Genomic DNA, 24,507 nt, shown 5'->3' on the forward strand with positions numbered 1-24,507 from the left:
TGGCAAAAATAATTTATGAACCTTTACTTTTTAGATCTACCTAAAAAACTAAATAATTCTTGCGTCTTACCTAATTACTATATTTCCCCAAAAAAAAACACACAAATTTCAAACACTCACGTATATATCGTACGTAAAATAACCTTTAGATTCTGATCACCGTCTCGCGTTCTAACCGAAAAAGATCTGAGAGGATCACTCGCAACCAAATAGATCGTCCGACTTAAACGCTGATACAACTTTGATTTCCATTTTTTTTTTCATGAGCGACGTACGTAAAAATATTCGGCGTTTTCATTCATGTTGATAACCCCGCCTCTTCAACGTTAACCTTTTATAATTAGCGTTAAATTGTACTCATTTTTATTAATATTGGTTTTATTTGGTTTGGTTTACTTTGTTTAGTATATTTTACTCGGATTCTTTTTGCTGACGTTTTTACTCAGATAATAGTGAAACTTCAATTTCCTTATAAGGTTCCATATATTTTTTCAGGCAAAATAACCCATTTCCCTTTTTTTGTTGAAGCAATTTAACATTATTTTAAGGCAGTTAAAGTTATTTCTCAGGCATAAGCAAATCTCTAGCAAAAATATATATTTTTTATTTCAGCCCCAAAGAATTTAAATTACTTTCCCTTTTTCCAGGCTGTCAGAGAGATGCCCTGAACCCTTAAAGAGATGGCAAAAATGGGTCTAAAAGCCTGTAAGAGACAAAAAATTACCCCAAATATCTAAAACAAACATAACAGAAATTATTTTAACAATTTGGAAAAGAGTTAACTCTTCACTCTTCCAGGCCTTCATTGAAAGACTGATTGAAATATATGATTAAAAACATGAAACACATGAAAACTGATCCAAATACCAGGAATCTAATGGCTGTAGAAACATGGAAAAGGTGAACAATTAGTTCAAGTTCCTGGAATAAGATAACTAATAACTCCAAAAGCCTGAACGATACAAAAAATGAAAACAAAACCCTATTATGAGATATATTAAAGACTCCAACTAAATATATTTACTTTACTCTTGATTCTATTTAAATATATTTACTACTGTCAAATAAGAACACTTCCACAGGTAAAGTTCGTTTCTTTGTAGGAGTAACAGAACCTTGTGTGTATTGCGCATATTAAATATTTACATATTTTACATAAATAATCAATTTCTAAACCTGAAATGTAAACCGACTCATTAGATGTGCAATAAATGGTAGAAAAAACTCATGTTCATTTTCTAAATCCGTGTACTACTTGTGAAACTTTATCATAGCTGAATTTGGAGAACAAGGTACCAAATTTCTGTACTAAGTTTTTGACTTTATTTCTTCATTGATAAGCTCTTTTCAATTGAATTGTAGATGGAATACACTCCGATAAGAATCTATCGGAAAAAACAAATATGGCAATATTGACATCGTCACTTGTTTTGTTGACTGTTGTTGAGTTGTTGGGTCAACACACGTTCTTGCATCAGAGACTTTTTATTTTATCAATATTATGTTCTGTGTTAACGAAAATATAATTATCAGTTCACAGTTTAGCACCAGTTTCTCACTTTGGTATCGTCTATGGTCATGAGTTTGAAATTGAAAACACTTCTGAGCATGATAAAGCGCCGTAAGGCTGTACTTAGTAGTACCAGTTAAGACTTGCTTTATTGAGAAAATCAGTCTAATATTTTCGTAATTCTTAAAAGGAAATCTTATCTATCCACGTAAATTACATTATTCAGTACTTGAACTCCATTATCTTGGTATATCTTTGTATATCTATGGTCACGCAATGCTGGAAGATTATAAGACTGTAAAACATTTGTAAGCATATTAAAGTACTCTAAAGCTTTACACAGTAGCGCAGGTTACAAGTATTGAGAAAATCAGTCTAATATTTTTTTATTTCTTAAGAGGAACTAATTTTATATACACCTGAGTTACATCATTCGTAAGTACACGAACTCCTTAGATAAAATCTTTCCTCAGACCTTTAAAATATGATAATTAGAATTAGATACCAAAATCCAGTGCTACTCAATGAACAGCCCTCAGCCAGAAATTTTAAAAATGCCAAAAATATTAAAGAATATTTCACTCTTATCAAATACACCGCCGTTATATTAAATGCGATGGCAATAGAAAATAATTAGATCTTACTAATTGATGTGTTCCAATTAATCACTACATCTTTACTCAATCAACTACCAACACCTAAGAAATCTTTCTCTTCACGTTTTTAAAGGACCAGTAAATTTACAATCAATTCTAAAAAAATTTGCATTACATACTCATGGAACTGTTTTGGAAAGGGATGATTAGTCTAAAACAATTTACCTGGCTCTCGATCCTCATCATCTGAATCCTTAAACGTTTCAATTCTACATCAAATTTCTTGTTATGGTTCTTTAAGTCTTCACAATCAATGCAAGATCAAGAAGATATAGAATTACGAGATAATGATCATGTTGTACGGAAGCTACTACCTATTCTGCCTTTGGTTCTCTTGTTTATAAAAGGTTGTTTATTCTTACGTCTTCTTCTTCTTTCTTTCACGTTACATATTAACAGGTATGCGAAACCATCCAGTTGAAGATATGCAGAGCCATGTTAAGTTTTGAAGTCATGATGTTTTCTTTTCCCTGGTCCTCTCTTGCCATAAATTTTCATTTGTTGTCTATAATGGTCAGAACAACCTCCTCGTAAACCCTCCCCTGTCTAAGACCATAATATTGGTTATTTTTAGAAAATTCTTCAGATGCGTATATAATATCACATATCGAAGGATTCAAGGTTTTTCAAAATTGATTTAAGGAAATAATTTTATTTCTTCCAGGAACTTCTATTCTAGAGCAGTTTGGCTAAAACTTACTTTATAATGCTAATTTTTAGAATTGATTGGATAAGTTTACCAGTATTTTCAAATACCAAGATTTCTTAGGTGTAGGTACTTGATTAAGTAGAGCTGCTGCTGGACTGCATGAATGAGTGAGAATTCATTATTTATTATTGTCTTTCTACATCTTATAAAAGTGAAATCATTTGAGTGGCATCTATAATACTGGATTTTAATTTTAATTAAGGTCTGAAGAAATATTTTGATTCTGGAGTTCATACATTGGATGATGTACTTGCGAGTAGAGAAAGTAGTTTTGAGTAAGTACCTCACCATGCTTAGAAGTGTATTAGGCTTCCGTAATTTCTAAATTCATGACCATAGACAATACCAAGATGAGAATTTTCATCACCACAGAACATAATACTGGTAAAATAAAAAGTTACTGATGCAAAAACGTGGTTGGATCAAACAACTGTTCAACTATGATGATTTCTTCATTATTACCATATTTGTTTTTGCGATAGATTCTTAACAGAGCGTATTCTATTTACAATTACCAGTTGGAGGAACTAAGGTTTTCTGTTTGTTTAATAAAGTAATAAATATATTTTACCAGAAGCTTTTCGATATTCATAGATCCATGATCCCAATAATTTCGATCTTCTTGCTTCTTTTCTCTAGTCATTAAAATGGACGATTATGTTTCTTCCAGGAGCCTTCAGAGCGTTGAACAATCCATTAAAAATATTCTTATTCTTCTTTCTGCATCCAATCTTAGATGTCTTCTATTTGCTTAGCAAGGTAATAATTATATTTTCAAAGAGCTTTTAGCTATTTACAGACTGAAGAAGAAAAGTTTGAGCTTTGATCCAATTTATTGAGCAGATTCAGCGCAGCTTTATCCCTTTGAGTCCATTTCGAATGGCCTTCTAGTTCACCAGATTCGAAGTAATTAAAGTTTTTTTTTACAAAAAAAGGCGATCCATGTGGCTGACATTGAGCTTTTAAGAGACCCCTATTGAGATACTACTCATTTTGCACAACGGATCATAATGATAAATTAGGCAAAGAAATATTGAGTTGCATACAACTTAATTCAAACACATTCATCTTTCATTCAGCAAATTACCACGACTTTTCCTTCTATTTTAAACTGCCGTACAGGCAAGTCAAAAATCTTATAAATCCATGCGACGGCGGCACTAACTCACCTCAAAATTATTAAGGAGAAACTAAAAATTTAAGTGGTCGCGCAAATAAAGTTGGCAGAAGCAACTAAGTGTATGGCGAGGCGAGTCGTGGTGTCTCTCAACAGATCAGAATGAGTTATAATTGCTTTTAATTGAGATATTAATATTCGAGTCAATAAACGCGTTATGGCGCAAAGTGCGAACATTCTAGACGGTGTGGTAACATGTTAATAACGAGATTTTATTGTTTTGACTTTGGATGCGAATTGAAATGTACGAAGAACGTTTTTGAGTTAAATTATGTGAAAAGGTTTTATTTAGAAGTATTTGATGGTTATCGTTATTTCAGATTTGAGTTATTTATGTTTATCATTACGCACTATAGAAAAATTGTGGAAAAAGGTCTATTGGAGGGAGAAGAATATCTTGGCTTAATTTGAGAGAATGGTTTCATGCCAAGTCTAGGAGCAATAATGTTTGAAATGGAGAAGTCATATAAAGAAGAAGAGGAAGAACCAAAAGAACAAGAAGAAGACAGTCATAGATTTATCTTCCTAACAATAATTTAGTTCTCATTCCTCCTCAAGGATTTTGTCAAGCTTTCAATTATATTAGTATTCCCTTCTACCAGGCAGTTGCACTATTTTTCTGGGCAGCTTTTTTCTAAGAATGTCTGTCTTCCAGCAGAAGTAGAAGCGAAAATTAAATTTTCAGCACTTGGACCCAAAGTAAGAAGTGACATAATGAATTTTGGATTCTTAAAAAAAACGCTACCTTTAGAAGTAACGCTGTTGGATGGAAAGTTCAATTTCATTTGGTTTTAAACACAAATCGATAAGGATTGACAGTACTTGTGACCGAATAATTGGTGCTAAATTTCAAAGCGAACTTACTGGTTTATTGCAAGACTACTACTTTCGTAAATTTCGCATAAAAAGAGTGATCTGGTATAAAAAAAAGCACAAGAAAACAAAATTAACCAGTCGGCCTTGCATCATCTGAACGGTGCAAAAAGTCCCATCGGACTCGGATTGACCACACAAGAACGAAAAAGGCACGTCGCTCGGTGGTCTCCACTCTTTAAATCGGCCGATTCACGATTTTTTTACGATTAAGATGCAAATGGAGGCAAAGAACCTTTTGCGGAATATACACCCTAATTGAGGATGTGAATTTGATAAAGTCGAGGTCATGGTTCGATGGTAAATACATTTTATGGACGATGACCCAACTAGAAAAATTATACTCGTCCAAAAATATCGATAAGCCAAACTGACGAGGGCAATGAGTAAGGTTTATCCATCAGCCGAAATAAATCAGCCACGATTTAAATTTAATTTTACTGATCTTTGAGATCGTCGTGCCAGGTGCTGATTTAAGAACGACGAACATGTGTGCTGTTTCCAGATATAGGTCCGAATAGATATAAATAATAAGAGACATTAAAGTTTTGCACGAGTGTCAAATGACGAAATTTTTGCATAATTTAATGAGGTATGATGCTCCAGTATATATTGGTATAGGAGTTTAGGAGGAAATTATCGGGTTTATTAGGTTTAAAGTCACTTAAATGTTCAATATCCTAATTTATTAACGTTGTTTGTTGTAGGTCAACAACTATTTTATAAGTTGATCATTGAAATGGTTGTATAAGAGTTTTGCTGTAAAAAGTCACTATTTTTTTTTAAATATTAATTTTTTAGTATAAAATGCTTTAAAATGTATTATAAATATAATTATAATTTTTTTTGACAAAAGTTCGTGAAGAGTAATAAAATTTTCGTAAAAGTAATAAAATTATAAATTTAGTTGGATACATAAATGAGGTCTTTCTTCACTTGGTTTATTTTTTGAAATTTTATGTGTGAGTTTTTAGATGTTTCTTAGTTCTTATTTTGTTATTGTTTTGTTACTAACTTATCATTAAAAACTTTTTATAATAAAGTTAAAAAATTACAAATATACCTCATTTAGCTTTGATGGTTTTATATACTGGTTCCAACCCAGAACAACGGTATTATTAGATATACACATTCACATGTCTTATCTGTATCCCAAAAGAAAAATCCACTGTTATGGTCTATTTTTTTCTATCCTACAGTTAATATCTAGTACCAAAGAAAAAAAGCACCAAGGACCAATTTATCGGGATACTCCGTAAAACAGGAAGCGGTAGAAGTTAAGCTGGTACCTGCTGACACGTGTTTCTGCTTTTTTACATCTTTAGGATAGACCAACCCGGAAACCAAAGACAAGAGAAGAAAAATTCTTTTAAGAATTTTAAGACAGGATCACAAACGGTGACTCGAATAAGTAGGAAATTAACATAGAGAAACTTAACTTAATATATAATTTAAACATATGTGTATTTTCCAAATGGAAATTTTGGATTGTTGTTCTTTCTATTATTTTTATTTTTTCATATATGCGTTTTATAATTACTGATTTATTAAATTAGTTTAGGTTTATTGAAAAATTATAATAAATTTAATAAATATATTGTATTTGAAGTTCACATATTGGTCTATAAGAATTATATAGTCTAAGAACTTTTTAAAAATGTTTTTAAATTTGTTTATAAAATATTTAATAAATTAATTAAATTGAATTGAATTTATCTATCCTAAATTATATTTACCTAAATATTCATAATTGTAAGTCTAGGTAATGAATTATATTTTATTTATAATTACCTCAACATAATCAAGACAAAGTTTCAAGTTTTTGATCCATTATATCCTGTTTTTCGCTACTTTTATCACAAGGATTATGTGATCTATAAAAAGGAAAGATAAGATTTTTAAGTTCTGTAAAAAATAACTGCATGAATTTTCCGGGTCTTTCGTTCTCATTTTATGTAGATGTTGACTAAAGTTGCTATAACCCATGAAAAGTCTAAAAGAAGATAATAACAAATGTTTTGAAAATTTATGACTTAGAACAACAGTGCTTTTATCCAGGTTTTTCTGACTTGAAGTATATGTATTTTTTGTATGTGATATTCTATATTCAAACCGGATAAAAGGAGATCCCCGTGTACAGTGTATCTGTTCTATCCATATTAAAATTGATCTCCTATTGTACTTAAATAATTCAATGAGCTGACCTTTTGAATATGTAAAGAACATAGGCAACTCTTCCCATTTAATATCAAGTATTTTGATTAAATTTACTGATGGTTCATCAGCAGAGGTAAATGAGAAAGAGACAGATATGGTTTTATTAATACTAAGGCTTACTAAATTTTCATTTAACCATTTTTGAATAATACGAACACCAGTTTCTGCCTCACTATACCATTTACCAACTTTTGACAAATTGTCTGCTGAAAATACGATTGCGATATCATCCGCGGATGATATAAATCATCCAGAAAAGAAGCGAGCCTAATATTATAAAATAATCGTTAATAAAACCATAATTAAAATTTGAAAAAAATATCTCATGTTAATTAACTAACTATGCTAGTTAATTACACTGTTATTTACGGGTTTTCCTCATAATTAGACTGCGCGTCTTCAGCTTAATTGCTTTTTAAGCATCCTCTTATAAAACCAAAATGAACTAATATTTTTTCTTCCATGAAGCCTTAAACAGTATTTTAAAACATATAGACTATTGGTCAAGGTGGTTCATGTCTATATTTGATAAGAACTGGTACCATTACTCAGTATATAACAATTACTAATGAATTTTAATTTTGCAATATAACTTTGAAACGATACTAAAAATAAAACACTTTGTCTTGGTCCAAGGTCTGTTTTACAGCAATTCGTTTTAAGATATCGCGTTTGACACTAGAGTTTATCGCTTTTATAAAACTCGTATATCCGCATTAAGTATCCCCCTTTATATAACAGCAGGTAATTTTAGTATTTTTATTGTTTTGGAATTAAAAAAAGCCTGTTAAATGAAAAACGTGATAATAATTATTTAAAAAAAAATGCAATTTAACATAATTAGGTATATAAATCGCTAAAAATAGATTATAAACCAGTTTGGAGAAAATGAAATGAAACGTTATAGATATTGAATAAAATGCAATAAATGCACTTGAATAATAACGAATATTTTTTTTAATTTATTTTATATAAGATATGAAACTGTTAGATGCAAATCCATTCATTCATTTAAAAAATAACAAATAATTAATTTGCTACAAAAATAAGTCACGAAAGTGCTTATTATGGCTTTCAATTATTCTATTGACTCAACCCTGTATAACTAATTTTGGCTGAATATCTTTTAAAATTTTGTGTCATTTAAAATTTTTTTAGCCGACATTATATAGGGTAGTGCATCGAAATCGAGAATTTGCTTCCGTGTTAGAATAATAATGCCGGAAATGGCCGATTCCATTCTCCATATAATAATACAGATTTTGCAAAACGTCGCCGCACGTTCTGCGATATTTCAGGCGTGATTTGAAGGCACTCATTTACAATTTTTTTCTGTAAATTCTCTAATAAAGTGGGTTCAGTCTCATAGATTTTGCTTTTTAAGTGTCATCAAAAAAGAAAGTCTAGAGGCGATAAATCTGGCGAGGCCCTTCTTTCAATCCATCGTCTTGAAAACGTCTGATCCAAATATTGTCGAACGAATAATGCATAGTGCGGTGAGCCATCATCCTGCTAAAACATCAGCCTATCCTTAACGTATCTGTCATTTTGATTTTTAATTATAACTGTTAATGTCGGATCAATGGTCTCTTCTAATAGCTCTCTTCTAATAGCTAATAGAAAGAAAAATGGATCGACTAAATTATTAAATTAAGATACTATCCGAAACATTTAATTTTTTTGCGTTTCGGATATGTATCTCATATACTCTGGGATTAGTATTGAATCAATATCGACAGTTATAATGATTTATTACGCCATTTAATAAATAAAAACACTCATGAGATAAACACATATTAAACAAAAAGTTTGCATTATTAATAATTCATTGCGTATAATTTCACAAAATTGTGATCGCTGATCAGAATCATCTTCATTCAATTTTTGTATAAGGTGTATTTTATAAAAGTGGAAGCTATGAGCTTTTAAAGTTCTTTGAATACTACGTCTACTAACACCAGTTACAGTTTTCAATTGATGAGTACTTAACGTAGTATCTACATTAACATGCTTTAGAATAGCCCACTTCCATGTCTTCGTTCCTTACGTGATTTCAGTATGGCGTTTGCGATTTGCCATTGATCCGGTTTCTTGAAATTTAAAAACAAGTTCCAGTACATACTTTCGTTCAATTTACTGTTCTCATGTCACTCGTTAAATAATTAATCATTTTATTAGCACATTAATTATTTCCTAAAGATATTTCAACTGTGGTATGCACCACACTTAATTTCAAACAGTAGATATTAAAAAGAACAAGTTGCTCTTTTTTTTCTTCAAGTGCCTATTCAGTTCTGGCTATATTCTGACTTTAATCACGGCTGCTTTAAATAGTTCGATAGTAGTTTTTGAGACACATATTCTTAAGTTTTTAAGCCATGATATTCGCATTCTTTCTGATCGTCTTCTGCCATAAACTTTCCCTTGGAGAACCGACTTTAAAGGTGATATTAGCTTTCGTTCCTCATAATATGTCCGAGGTACTCAAACTTTCTTCTCCTGATGGTGTTCATTAGTCCAAGTCACCTAACACTGCCTTGCTGGTCACTCCGTCCACCTATGTTATTCTCAGCATCCTCATTTCGAAGGCTTCGAGTCTTCTTTATATTGCCTGGGTTAATGTCCATGACTCCAATCCATAAAAAAGAATCGAGATAATATATAATCGAAGAAGTCTGATTTTGATGTCGATATTGAAGTTATAACTTTTAAACAGTTTAGCCATTTGGTTGCATTATTTATTCTATACCTGATCCCCTGTGAGTGGTCTCAATTATTATTGATCATGGTACCCAGATAGGTGAACTGTGTTACACTCCCTATTGATGTGTTGTTGGTGGTTAAGCCATATCTTCCACCAGTTTCTCTACTAATGAATTTGAGTTTGATCATGTTAATTTTTAAGCTTTTACTTCTAATTTCTACTGACGTCTCTTATTTTGTTCATTAGTTTTTGTAAGTTGTTAAAGTTATCAGTGAAAACCACAGAATCAGCTTTCCTGCATCATTTACAAGTTTTCCCAAATTTTTCTTTTTGAATTTCATGTAATCTTTCAGATACCTATCTTTGATATTAGTTGTTGTTTCAGCAAGTATAACTATTTGTTCTTCTGTGTTATCTCCACAATCAGTCTGCATTTGTCATCTATCTGGTTTCCGATAATGTGATCTTCTCCATCGTCTTTGGGAGAAGTCCAAGTGTATAGTCTATCTGATAGCTCGTAGAAGGTGATTGTTATTGCCAAGTCTATTATGTTTACTGGTGACATACTCAATTGTAGAAGCATGACTATTTCGTTTATAGGCACAATCTTTTCTGATAATCAATTCCATTAATCATACCGTCCATTAGGTCCTTATGGCTACCATCCATGTATCAGTAGCTGAGCCAGGTCATCTCACTCACTCCCATGATCTCTATATTTACTCATTGTCTTTACATTCCACGTGCATATTTTCTTAATTTGCTTTGTTTGCAGTTTTTTATTATTCATCTTTCCATTCTTATTTGCTCCCCTCGGAGAACCGATCAGGGAGCTTGAAACCCTGGACTTATTTAATAAGAACATATCCATTAAGTCATACAACTTATACTTAAGCGTTTTTTAAAAAAAGCTAATGGACTGTCCGTAATTATCTCTATTTCATTCTCCATACGCCACTCTGTATATTATATGCGTATTATTAAAACATATATTCATGTGAAAAAAAAAAACAAAACGTAATAAATGATAAGTTTGCTACAGAAATAAGTCGCCAATGTTAAATATAGCTTGACATTATACAAATAAATTAGTCGACTTGTGGAAAAAGCTTATCATTTTGTAATTTATGTAATATTTATATAGGTGATTTTGATAAACTTTGTGAATGAATGTGTACAACTGCGCGTAAATTTAAATGTACATACAACTGGCTGATGTAACAAATTCGAAAGTTTACAGGATGAGTCATTAAGGTTAGGGATTTCTGATAGTGGAAAAAATTGGTGGTTTATAATTAGATTCTGTAAATGGTAGCTCTGAAGATGGCGAAAAAATAGTGTTGAAACAAAGTTTTTAATAAATTATCAAAAAAAGTTGCGTTTTCATTAAACAAAAAATTGATCATAAAAACGATCAGACTGCCTCTGTTTATTAAAATCAGCTAAGCCCCATTTTCCTTCTATAAGACAAACAATTAAATTTCCATAAAGATTTCCTAGAACCCCGTTAACTAACAATATAAAAATAGCATTCTTACAATATTGTTCCAATTTTAATATTATAATAAATGACTCACATTATAATAAAAAGAAAAACAACATAAAACGTCTTCTTATATTAATAATTCATAACAATTTTATACTTCCGCATAAAATCGTTTACGGCAACTTATACAAGTACCGGTTATTACTTGACATGCGAGTAATTTTCCTAAGGTTCCTTCATGAAGGATGTTGCCCACGAAGAAGCCGATCCTCCATTCTCTGTAAACCTAGACCTTTAAAACAGGAAGGAAATTACAGATGGAAAAACAACAATTTAATTTAAATTGCTTTTACAATAGTAAATTTTACGGTGTGATTTATGGTCGATTGAAGGGAGCGGTTGGTATTGACTCTATAAACGTACTATATGCATTAAAACTTCTTTTTTATATAGTCTTAAATTAATATTTCTTACAGTGTAAGATAGACACTCAAGATCCAAAAAAATGGCAAGAATCGTTAATTTCCTTATAAAATTTGACTGTATTTTACTCAGTGGCCTTACTGAGATCTAATTGAGATCCTGAGGGTCAAGACAATATTTTTCTCAGTGGATTAAATCGTATAAAATTCTAGTAATGATGCTGGTGGAGGGTATTAGGGACAAATTGAAATTGCTAATTTACTCACTGGCCTGTACTACAACGCTCATTAGAATGGATTGGACAACAGTGGAGACCTTAGTGTCCTAATACTCAAGTAGTACAACACACAATGATCCTATTGGAGAGCACTAAGGCCAAAGTTACACAATGATATTGGGTTGTAAATAATACGTCACTCAGTGATAAGGTCAAAGTAACATACAGATACCCTGAGGGTCAAGGATATCTTGGTTAAATACATATTTTTTTTGCAATTATATTGTACAATAGATTGTATTTGTACTATTAAATTAAGACACTGACTGATGTATTAAATAATGCATATTTTTTCAGTATAACTAATACGTCAGTAATGTTGATGAGGTCAAAATGGCATACCGAGATTTTGAGGATCAGGGATATCTTGTTTTATTAACTAAATATTTTTATTAAAGGAGTGGATTAAACGAAGAAAGTTGTCCAATTTTTTGTTCTATATTGAGCAGTTCTCTTAGTGTATGTGATTGAATTTATTTAAGAGCGTTCACGAAGGATCTTTAATGTCCTTGGAGTTGCATAAGGGTCAAATTGACACCCTGATGATATTTTTTTGTTATTTAATACTGGCCCTTAATATTTTTCTTACCGTATTAAATACTAAAAAACTCATATAGTAGTAATTCTCTCTATGGTCTTAATAGAAAGTACTAGGACCAAATTAATTCCGCGAGGCTCAAATTTTTGTTTTTAAAATAATAATAAAATACTCAATAGCATTATAGGAATATATTAGAAATCTTGGATAATGGCTAAAAGTGAAACACTCATAAAAATGTCCAGAAGTGAAAATCTGTAGTACTAAGGCCAGATTGAGTCTCTGAGAGTCAAGAAACGGTGGTTTATACAATAAATTGTACAATACTCAATGATATTACAAGAAAGTACTGAGTATCAATTCAAATTCTAAAGGTCTTGGACATATCTCATCACGGTATAGGATAAATCTCAGTTCAGACGATGAAGGAACTTTTACAGGACATTCGTCGAAGATTCCTTGAAAGTCATTCATTGGACATATCAAATCGTGGATTATGGTCAAAAGTGAACAGGAATCCTTAATGTAGACCGGATTTTATGAAAAATAATGTATAACAAATTCAAATATGACTTATAACTTAAAAATAACTGTTTTAAAAAAAAATTTGGAAATATTAAAGGAAGTTTCACCAAAGAATCCATCCAAGTATTAAATATTTTAAAAACAAAAAAGTCTTAAAATCGAATTTAAAGAAGGTTATGAAAAGAAATGAATGGCATGATAAAATTTTTGCTTTTTTTAACCATATTTTACTGGCACGAAATTTCTCCAGAGCACGCCTTATGGGACACAATCAAAAGCCTTACTCAAGTCAGAAAACATAACTATTTTAACAGATATTGATGATGATGAAATATTGATGTCAAAAATGTCTATATAGTTATGTTTTCTGGCTTGAGTATCGCTTTTGATGTGTCCCATAAGGCGTGCTCTGGAAAAATGTCTTGGCTCAAAAATCCCCAGAATAAAACTGAGAATACTAAATACCACTCCACCTATAACAATGAAGTTTTATGTTTTCTATTGGTGACGTTAAAGATATTTAAAAAAAAAGAAGTCTGAGAATGAAATTTGAATGAATAGAATTTGGACTAACTAGATCCAGATTTTATCTTAAAAATTTTCAGTTGTAGATAAGGACTAACTTTACCAAAATGGTTTCTTATGTGTTTTTCCTAGAGTCATCGACTTATTTTAAAATGAACTCGGCATCGCCTGTGATCCATATGTTTTCGAATATTTTCATTTCTCTTAATCCTGATACTTAAAGTATAAAAACAAAGTTTAAAGTGTATAAAGTGTAAGTGACAGAAGCCATCCTAGAATTATTGAATATTTTTAAAAACAAAAAACTTTAAATCCTAAACACATTAATCAATGTTAAAGAAGATGAAGGAAAAAAATTGAAAGCATGATCATATGGTACTAAAATGCCAACAAGTGACTTTAGATTGATGGAATCGTGAAAAAAACAAAAATTGTTGAATTAATACGTAAAAATAGAAGTTTATATTTTTGTCAAAAGCCGTATTTTTCTGGCTTAAAAAAATTGCGTAAAATCAAGATTTTTTATGATGCCCTTAATTTTTTCCTTTACCTCCTTTAATTTCAATTAATCCTTTTATAATTTAAACAGTTTTTCTGGAAACGTCCACTCTCCTTATTATCTGCATGTATTATACAACATAATGAGAAGAGTTCATGAGAACAGAGAATTGTTTCCAAGCATTAAGCGAAGAAAAATGGGTTACCTTGGTCACATCTTCAGACATAACAGATTCCAGTTGCTACGACTGATTCTGGAGGGAATAGAAGAAAGAAAATAGAAGAAATAGAAGAAAGACCAGGAATTGAGAGAAAACAGTTGTCATGGGCAAGGAAAATTTCCAGTCGACCGAACTAGCGATGCTAGAAGAGCTTGTCAGCATGGCAAGAGATAGAAATAAATTCCAACATGCAGATGATACAACATAATTTTTATGTAATCAGGGCGTCATTATTTAATACAGATTCTTGTTTTTATTTGAACATGATCCAAAATTTGATATATTCATTCCGAGGAACAGTTCTTCACTTTAAAAGGGTCTTAAGAATCTTCAGATCACCAAGTCAGAATCCATTATGTTGATATTTAAACCCACGCAACAAGAGCAACAGTAATATTGCTGAAGAAACAACATAGAATGACATTCAACGAATCTTTGAAGTATGTCTTAAACGATGTCATCATATGAGAATATTGACCAAGACCTTCAGAATTTGAATTGGTTCTCAGTACCTTCCTGTAATGCCATTGAGTATTGTACAATTTATTGTTTCTTGACTCACGGACATATATAACTAGTACTACAGATAATGGAGAGTTTTTAAGTAGTGTTGAAAAATTATTTTTTATGAATCTAAATCTGTTCCAACTTGTTGCTAAAGAGCTAAGGTAAATAGTTTTTTATTTTAACCCAAAATATGAGTTCTGAAAGGGATCGTTTAGCATTTGATGCCTGTAAGTATATTTCTACTTTTTCTTGCCCAGGAATTTGGACAGAGTTAAATCAGTTTTTTTTTAAATCTTATTTTTTTCTAAATAAAATCTACAGTTGTAGTTAAATACTCACTCGATAAAAGACCTACTCGAAGATTCGCTCTACAAAAATTATTTCTAATGTGTTTTTCCCCTGAGACAGAGCTGGACAGATTTTATCATACGTCTTCTAGTGATTTTGAATGATAAGAAGAAATTTGTTGATTGTTCTATCAAAAGTGATGATCTCAATCGATAATTCTTATATTTGAAGTATTTTATTAAAGAATCAAAATCCTATGATAAATCATTCACTGTTGTGCTCTGATTGACCTTAACTACCCGCACAGTCTGGTACCCCAGTTCCAAACTGCAATTTCCACGAAAAATTACCATCGGCACTGCGGCGAGTGCATCGCAAAACCTAAAAATTTCGCAATAACATACGGGATGCGCAACTTTATATATTGTTCAATTAACTATTTGGGGCACGTCCGAGCGCTCTGCTTAATAAAATCAACATAACATCAAGTATTGTTCTTTATGGTAATTTTGAAATACTTTTAACGTTTATTTGCATGCGGAGAGTGCAAATGCGTTTTTATCTCGTAGGTATGATCGCTTTCCTCCTTTTGCATCTCTAATTGCGAAGGTATTCTAAGTTATTCGCTCGGTGTGGTTGGGTAATTTGAATAATTGAGCTACAATGAGATACTGTGTTTCTTCAGTTCAATTCTCACAATTAAGTAATGATCCTTTGAACTTATGGCATAATCATCTAAATTGCGCTGCTTTATCAATATAATAATCATAATTCATATTATTAACAGAATATTGAACATCTGGTGCCGGATTAACATTTCATTTTTGTTGTTCCAGATAACTATAATTAGTTGAATCCTGCATTATTACTATATAGACCTCACACAAACATTTAAATGTGATGGTTATTAAAGGAAGTAGAGATTTATTAAGACTATTAAATCACCATTGCAATTTGTTAGTTTATGCTTATTGGCAAGAAAAGAGATTTTGAATTTATTTATTTAAATTTATGGCATCTCATTTACTTTTATTACCACTTTTTACTTCAATGTATAGACTTAATATTATTGATATTTTTTTAAATTTATCGATTTAAAGGTTTTCTAGCATTTTTATATTTAGAGGCATTTGAAAAAATTTAGAGCATTATCGAGCAGCCTTGGGAAAGCCTATAAGAAATTTTGATGCTTCCAAGCTGCTTTAACCAAATAGGCTTTTTTAATTAAGCGGCATTTTCGCGTAATTTAGAGCGCCATGGATCTATTTTGGGTAAATGAACTTCTTAGAATAAAGTAAAAATCTTCCCTGATAAAGAAGAATTTAGAACATTTTAGAGTAAATGAAGTCCCTTGAAAAGGAGCTACCATAGAGAAATTTAGATTTCAACTGTCTGAAACAAGGCTAAATAAAAATTCCCTATAAGTAATTGTGATTCTTCTAAGCTTCTCTAACCAAAGAAGATTTTTTTAAATTTAGAGGCATTTGATGGTAATTTGGAGCAACTTTGGGTAAAAACTTACTCAAAGTCAATCAACTTCCTGGAATAAAGTACAAATGTACACAAATAAAGAAGAATTTTAAATATTTTAAAGTAAATTAAGTCACGTAAAAAAGATGTACATTGTGTACACATATTTGAAAATAATTCAGATTATCATGGAGAAATTTAGGTTCCAACTGCCTAAAACAATGCAAAAATGTACTTAATTTAAAGGCATTTGAAGGAAATTTCCTATAAGTAATTGTGTTGCTTTTCATCTAACCAAATATACTTTTTAAAAATTTAGAGGCATTCGCGGGTAATTTAGAATGCTATGGAGCCGCAATGAGTAACTCAACCTCCTGGAATAAAAATGTATCCAAGCAGAACTTAACGCCCCTGGTAAAGAATCTACTTTATGTACAGACATTTGAAAATAATTCAGTGTAGCATGGAGAAATTTAGGATCCAACTGCTTCAAACAAGGCAAAAATGTACTTCAATGAAAGGCACAGAAAATTTGCTATATGTAAGTGTGACTCTTTCAAGTCCTTGAAAAAGGATGTACTTTACATTCAAACATTTGAAAGTAATTCAGAGTAGCATGAAGAAATTTAGGACTATCCAACTGCCTGGAATAAAGAAAAAAATTACTTCAATTCAAGGTACTGAAGGATATTTCCATTTTCTTTAAGTAATAGTGATGCTTCCAAGACCCTCTAATAGAGTGAGGATAATTGTTCAAAAAATGTTGGCCCACGACATTTGGGTAACTCATCTTCTAGGTATAAAGCAGAAATGGTTCTGGAAAAGGATATACTTTACATAAGACATATTTGAAGATAACTTAGAACAGTAGCCCGGAAAAAGTAAGAATATATATATTTTAATTAGAGACACTCGTAAGCCAATTTGATTAACTTTAAGCAATTTGAGGCTACTAAGCAGCAGGGAGAACCTCACCGAATCCACATGGAGTGTCAAGCACTACTAAGTAGATCTAAAGGTGCTGAAGGCTAGGGTAGTATCAAAACAGCAATTTTCGTAGGACCAAATATGGATTCGAATACTAAAAATAAAAATTCTGGAGTGGACAATTTTCCATTGACCGTAAAGGAAAAGGAGGAAGATGAAGCCGAATTATTGACACAGTCAAGGAGGCAGAGCATGACTAGGAAGGAAACATTATGGCATTTGCACTGACTTCTCTGCCAGGTCATAATGAAAAATTTATAACAAATGAGGAATTTTGAGCGTCGATAGTGTATCAAACCTGGAGAGAGAGGCTAAGAAAGTATTTCCTGTAGTTTCACGTAAGGGACAATAACCATGTTCATAAGTAAGGGCAGATACAATATCCGAGGGAATAAATAACTATAATTTTCCCTTGTCAAAAAATGACGAAATAGAGGAGGGTTTCTGGAGTATTGAAAGCAAAAAAAGGAAGAAACCATCATTAAGCGCTCATGCTATTGAGACAGAAGACTAGAAAAGCTATTGCACTGCTTAATAGCTTTGAAAAGGAGAACAGAAACGTACAGATTAAGATCAACGAATTAGCACTGAAACTAACATTTACGATAACATTAGCTAAAGCAAAACAGTGATAGACTGAAATTGCAAGATAATGGTACCAATGATAATAGTGGAAAGAATACCAAGACAGATTAGCAATTGCATACAGTACTATAAATAAATTACAACTCAATAGCCAATGCACCAAATGCAAAGAGATAGAAAAGTATAGATTAAATTGCAAGGGAGATAATCTCAAAGGTTTTAAAAATTTTGAGAGAACCGATATACTTGTAACCAGTGGAAAAATCTTGTTTTCTTCGCTGATGGCGAACAGAAGAGCCGTTCAAAATATTGCAAGAGATTATTAAGTCGAAATTTCCCGAAATATTTATTATGATTTAAAGACATTTATTGTGAAAAAAGTTGCAAAAACCACAAATAGGATAACAATTTAATTTGTACCAATTTAAAGGCTTTTAGAGCATTGCCTTTTGAGTTTCTTAAAATACAATAGGAATGTAATGGTTTTCCTTTGCACATATTATTAGGTAGTTAACTAGGTAATTGTAAATATCGTTAGGGAATATGAAGGCATCAAAAGTTATGGAATAAGACAGACATCTATTTTATTTAGAGATTTTAGTGAATTATTAAGAGTAGAGATCAACCAAGAACATCTTAGAGAAAATTAATTGGAAAAGTCCTGGAATAAGATAAAGAAATATCTCCCTTAATTGAAAGCATCATTGAAACCCAAGCGCAGAAATAAAAGACAAATAGATTTCACTTAGCGACCTTAAAGGATAATTTTAAAGTGCTTACAGGAATTTGAAGAAACTCTTATTCCTGCAATAAAAAAATCAGTTTAGAGCATATTAAAAATAATCACGCAAAATCTAACAGCCTGAAATAAACAAACAAATATATATGTTTCAGTTATTTTATGGTAAATTTTTGCAAAGCATTCCTAAGGAACAATAGAGTTATTCCTAAAAGAACAAAAAAGCAGTTAGTGTTCATGCAATTTTTTCGATAGCACTTAATACAAGACTAGATCAAATACTCAAGTCAGAAAAAATGAGACATTAAAAGTAATTCAGAGTATTAGCATAAAGAAATTAAGAATAATCCAACTGCCTGGAATAAGAAAAAAATTGACTTTAATTGAAGGCAGTTGAAGGTAATTTCGATATCGAAATTGTGATGTTTACAAGATCATTTAACAAATTGAGGGTAATTCATATGACAACTCTTGGGTAACTCAACTTCCTGGAATAAAGTAAACATTTACCCTAATAAAGAAGGATTTAGAGCATTTAAGAGTAAAATAAGTCCCTGGAAAAGGATGTACTTAACATACAGACATTTCTAAATAATTCATATTACCATGTAGAAATTTAGGATTATCCAACTACCTAGAATAAGGAAAAAAATTACTTTAATTCAAGGCACTAAAGATAATATCGATTTCTTTTAAGTAATTGTGATGTTTCTAAGATCCTTTAATAAATTGAGGGTTATTCGTAGGCCAACATTTAATAACTCAACTTTTTGGAATTTAATTAAAATTTCCACTAATAAAATAGGGAAGATTCTGGAAAAGGAATTTAGAACAGCAGCCTGGAAAAAGTAAAAATATATACCTTAATTAGAGGCATTTAAAAGTAAATTTGATTAGCTTTAAGCAATTTTAGGCTACTAAGCTTCTAGACAAAATAAGCATATTTTTTTGTGTATCACGAATAAGCTAACGATTTAATTTGAAGAATTAGAAGCTCTTAGAGCATGCTTTTTCCAGGTTCCTGGAATACTATAAAAATATAAGGAATTTAAAGGAATTCCAGAATAATTGCAAATATTCTTAGGAAATATGAAGGCAAATGCCTGGAATTTGACAGTTGCATGATATTGTTTGATGTAGTTTATTTAGAGATTTTGGAACAAAATTTATAGTGGCCTAAAGCAATAAAAAGAATACAAGTTTTAATCAGGGCTCTATTGTGAACCAATCTAATTTCTGGATCTCTCAGATTATCTTAGCAAATTGGAAAAGCCCTGGATTAAGATTAAGGAATAATTCCTTTAATATAAAAGACCATTGAAATCCAAATTCCAGGAATAAAAGACAAATTTATTTCATTTAGAGGAATTAAGGGATAATTTTGAAGTTTTTAAAGTAATTTGGCAAAATTCTTGTGCCTGACATAAAAAACAGAGCTTTTAAGACTGGAATAAGAAAAAATATTTATTTTTTAGTTATTTTAGGATAAATTAACGTTAAATGAGGTTGGATGAAATAATCAAATGCTTCACTTAACTCGAAAAGATGAGCAGTTATTACTATCTTTCAATGTTCTTATGTAATAAACTTATTACATTTACATCGAGAAAATCAAAACCTATGTTTCTGTTATAAAACAATAAGAAATGGGACCAGGTTATAGCATATTTAAGTCACTCCAGCACAATCTAAGAGACGAATAAGAAAAAATATAATTTTTTTTATCAGTTATTTCATAATAAATTATTGCAAAGGACTCCTAAGGTGTAATGGAGCTATTCTTAAAAGAATCAATAAGAAGTTATACGGGATGCAATCGAATGCTTCACTTAACTTAGAAAATACGATCAATTATTACCATCTTTCAATGTTCCTATGTATTCAACTTATTACATTTACATGGAGAAAACGCACAACAAAGAAAACCATCATATATCCGTAGCAGCAGGACGCGTCCGTTTGAATTAAGGCGCGCGCCGATGTTACTTTGGCAACTTGACAAAGACAAAGAAGGTAAGAATAGATTATAGATTGCATATTCGCAAGCGAGATGGCTATAGAATCCGAGGGGCTTGGCACCGGGCGCGCCATGCTGTCTATCGAGGCGGCCTTGAAACGTTCGTTCTCTCCTGCTGCCTGCCTGCTTTGAACACCGAACTCGATGATTTCTATTGTGCTGGTTTAGCAGGAATCCCGGGAAAGTTAATTTGTGATATTTTTTCATTAAATAAATAATTTAGGGAATTTTTCCTGCTTAAAGAAGCTAATGGCGCTCAGCAGTCATTTGCTGGAAGTTTCTTTCAAGTTCTTCTTAAGCCTCAGAAACTTGTTTTATCCTTCTGTAGTCATGAGATTTTTAGAGTCTCATGGCTAGAAAACTCCTTCGTGATCCTTTAAGATTCTTCATGCAGGTATGCATCTGAGTTACATATGCTTTAATCGTCTTAATTTTAAGTCACCTTCAAATGCCTTGAAGTTTTTGAAGAAGAAATTTTTGAGTTTGCATTTGATTGCATGAAATTAATCAGCTGCTGCTGGAAATATTGTCAAAATCCAAATAATTTAAAACAATACAAAAAATTTACATTTTAGTAAGAAATAACATCAGGGTGTTGCTGGGTTAAAGGACATTCTGGAATTTAAGGAAATTAAATTGCTGACCATCTACATCAAGAAGCTATTGAAAAAGACTTATCGGTTCATGGATTACAATTCAATGATATAGTTCCATGCCTTAAAGGAACCAATAAACAAAAAAGGAGACAACAATTTGGTAAATATAGTACCAATAACTGTAAGATTTACACCAATTTTTAGATAAATAAGCAACTTGCCATTAATGGAAAATACCAGTAATTACACTACGTTTATTATAATCTAAACTATTCGCTCTTTGGATGTCATTCAATTTTTTTAACCAAGAACTGACGAAATTAAATCCGATACCAACAAATGTATGTAATTTAGTAAATATATTAAAGGAAGAGTTCTGTTGTATGTTTTACCTTATTTAACAATCCTTACCTTTCATGTTTAAATACTCTTAAGTAGTGTAGTATAGTAGATAACATAAAACATACATGTACAGGGTGTAACACAAGTGATGACTTTAATTTTAAGAGATGATTCCTTGTAATTTTTTAAGTAAAAAAGATAATATATTCATATAAGCGTATATGCGCAGACGCTTCGTTTTCGAGATACGGGGGTTACATCTTTTTTTAAAGCGATTTTTAATTTTTTATCAATTTTTAAAAAATGCGTTTACCGAGTTTGTAGACATTTATTTATTATTTTTATAAAGTATTGGTTTGTAAGGTTGTTTTGAAATACTCCTATTTAGCCCAAAATTTTCTTTTATAAATGTGTGATATTTTTTTTAATTAAACAACTAAAAATGTTACTTTTTGTTGTTCAATTCTTTTGTGTAAGTTGTTCTTTGTTTTCATATCATCATTCATATCTCAGCACGTTCCTGACCTCCATAAAAAAAAAACTAAAATGCTTCGAAATTATCTGAAAAATAACCATTTAAAAACTGAAAAAAAACTTTCAATAAACTAATTAATAAGATGGTACTTTTGCTGTTTATATTTTAAATAATAAATGCAATCGCGTCGCAAATGATTAGAATGTATTTGTTTTGTATGTACGCCATAATTTTTTCTGCATTTAATATTTGTGTCAAACTAAGCAATTCAAAATTAAAAACCGTTTTTCAGATATTAATAAAAAGTCGATTACAAAAATCTAACACTGTCCTGTATCTCGAAAATGAAGCGTCCTAGACATACGTTTATATGAATTTTGTTACTTAAAAAATTACAAGGGATCACCCTTTAAAATTAAAGTCATCACTTATGTTACACTCTGTTGATTAGCTTAAGGTAGTGGCTGAATGCACTATGTGCAAAACCGTAAAAAAAGTTTTATGATCAAGTTTAAAAAAAAAATTGCATTGTTCCTTAGGAACCCAATATTTATTTATTTTACAAATTAGCTATTTTATTTTTTTAGGCTTCTTTATTATTGAATATGGGTCAATTTATCTTAAAATAACTGAAAAATTAATATTATTGTTCCAGGAATTTGGATTAATTGAGGCACCCTAATCAGATAATTTTCCAAAAAAGCAAATTGCTTAAGGAATTTCGGTATTACATTTTTATTTTATTACAGTAGTAATGCTCCAAGAAGCTCTTAATTAAAGCAAAAAAAATAAGTAAAAAAAAAAAAATCATATTCCAGGAGGTTGGGTTAAATTGGATAAGGTTGGTAAGATTTTATAAAGAAAATTGTTCGGAAACATCGGAAAATACTTTGGGAAAATTACAAAAAATAATTACAATTGCTCAATTATGGGGAAGAAAAATAGATTTATTTGGTTTTTCGTTACGACATTAGCTCTAATATTTTAGCGAAGAAGGAAAAAAATTCAATCGTCTGAAGAAATCTTAATCAAATGCCTGGAAGAACAAAAAAAATTAATTTGTCTAAAATTTGACTTTAATCTATGGAAATATGAAAAGAAAGAATTTTAATTTTAGGAAAAAATATTTTAACTATATAAAGTAAATTGAAAATGACTCCTGGAAAATTTAAAAATAAAATACTGAAATGCTTGGAATTATAAGAAATTTATTTTATATATGAATTTATCTCTAGAGAAATATGAAAAAAGGCTTAAGCTACCTAGAAAAATCTAAAAATTATTTTTGGAAAATCTTAAAAAACACTTAAATGCCTCGAAGAATAAAAAATTTATTTTAATTTGGAGTAAGTAACTCTATAGAAATATGAAAAAAAAGGTTCAGTTTTCAAGGAAAAAATTATTTACTTCGAGAACATTCAAATCATAAAAGAAAACACCCTGGATGGATTATTAATTATAAAATTAAATTAAGTTATTTATAACAGAAATATAGATAAATATATATATTCTACAGGACAGCTTTTTGTACACTCTAAATTTTTTTAACGTTAGACAATTATATACTAAAAAAAATGCCCTCAGAATCTTTAAGGAAAAGGAACCTCTAAATAAAATTTCTAACCCATCCACAAAAAAACCAGAAGTGTAGTAAATAACATTGCATAGATGTAACAAGAATATAGAGCAACAAAAAATATCACTTCATTAGCACCTAAAATATATAATATGATTCCAAATCAAATTAGTGGAATCAAAAAAAATTACAAAATATAAGGAGGAACTTAGCGACTGGGATTTACAATCTAAATAGTAAGATTTAAAATTTATTTAATTAGATTATTGTTTTATATGTAAAAAATTGAATATGCTTGTCTACTGAAACTTCTATTCATATTAATTAATTAATTGCGAAAATGTGTATAGTTATAAATGTATCAATTTTAAATAAGTGTGAACTTAACCCAGTTAATTAAGAAGCCTATATAGATTAAAAAGCCTAGAAGTGACTAGAATACAAAATGTGGATAAAAAGAATATAAACTTGCGACTCACAACAAGTGGGTAGTACCGATTTAAATGTTTATTTTCTTATAGTGTTAATTAGTTTTTGCTTATTAGTTTTGCTTGTTATTAATTTTAAGAAAGTTAAAAATAAACGC

At 30.6% G+C, this 24,507-nt stretch overlaps 2 protein-coding genes across 7 annotated transcripts in view; one reads left to right on the forward strand and one right to left on the reverse strand.

The window, feature by feature from the left end:
* The window catches only part of LOC126736931 (calcium-independent phospholipase A2-gamma-like), a 38,798-nt gene extending 32,167 nt beyond the window's left edge, over positions 1-6,631 (forward strand). The window contains exon 9 of one of the 2 annotated variants that reach the window (XM_050441575.1): positions 6,125-6,631. The gene's annotated coding sequence lies outside the window, so the exon portion shown is untranslated. Of the gene's footprint in view, positions 1-647; positions 667-6,124 lie in introns of those variants that run through there. The other variant, XM_050441576.1, reaches the window with a different exon arrangement.
* LOC126736932 (crustacean hyperglycemic hormone) overlaps positions 1-24,507 on the reverse strand; it is an 88,144-nt gene that overhangs the window by 18,615 nt on the left and 45,022 nt on the right. Inside the window, exon 1 of one of the 5 annotated variants that reach the window (XM_050441582.1) lies at positions 71-229. The exons of the other annotated variants lie outside the window; for them this stretch is intronic. The gene's annotated coding sequence lies outside the window, so the exon portion shown is untranslated. Of the gene's footprint in view, positions 1-70; positions 230-24,507 lie in introns of those variants that run through there. 5 annotated transcript variants of the gene reach the window in all.

This window comes from Anthonomus grandis, chromosome 5, assembly GCF_022605725.1.
Source record: "Anthonomus grandis grandis chromosome 5, icAntGran1.3, whole genome shotgun sequence".
Classification (NCBI taxonomy): Eukaryota; Metazoa; Arthropoda; class Insecta; order Coleoptera; family Curculionidae; genus Anthonomus; species Anthonomus grandis.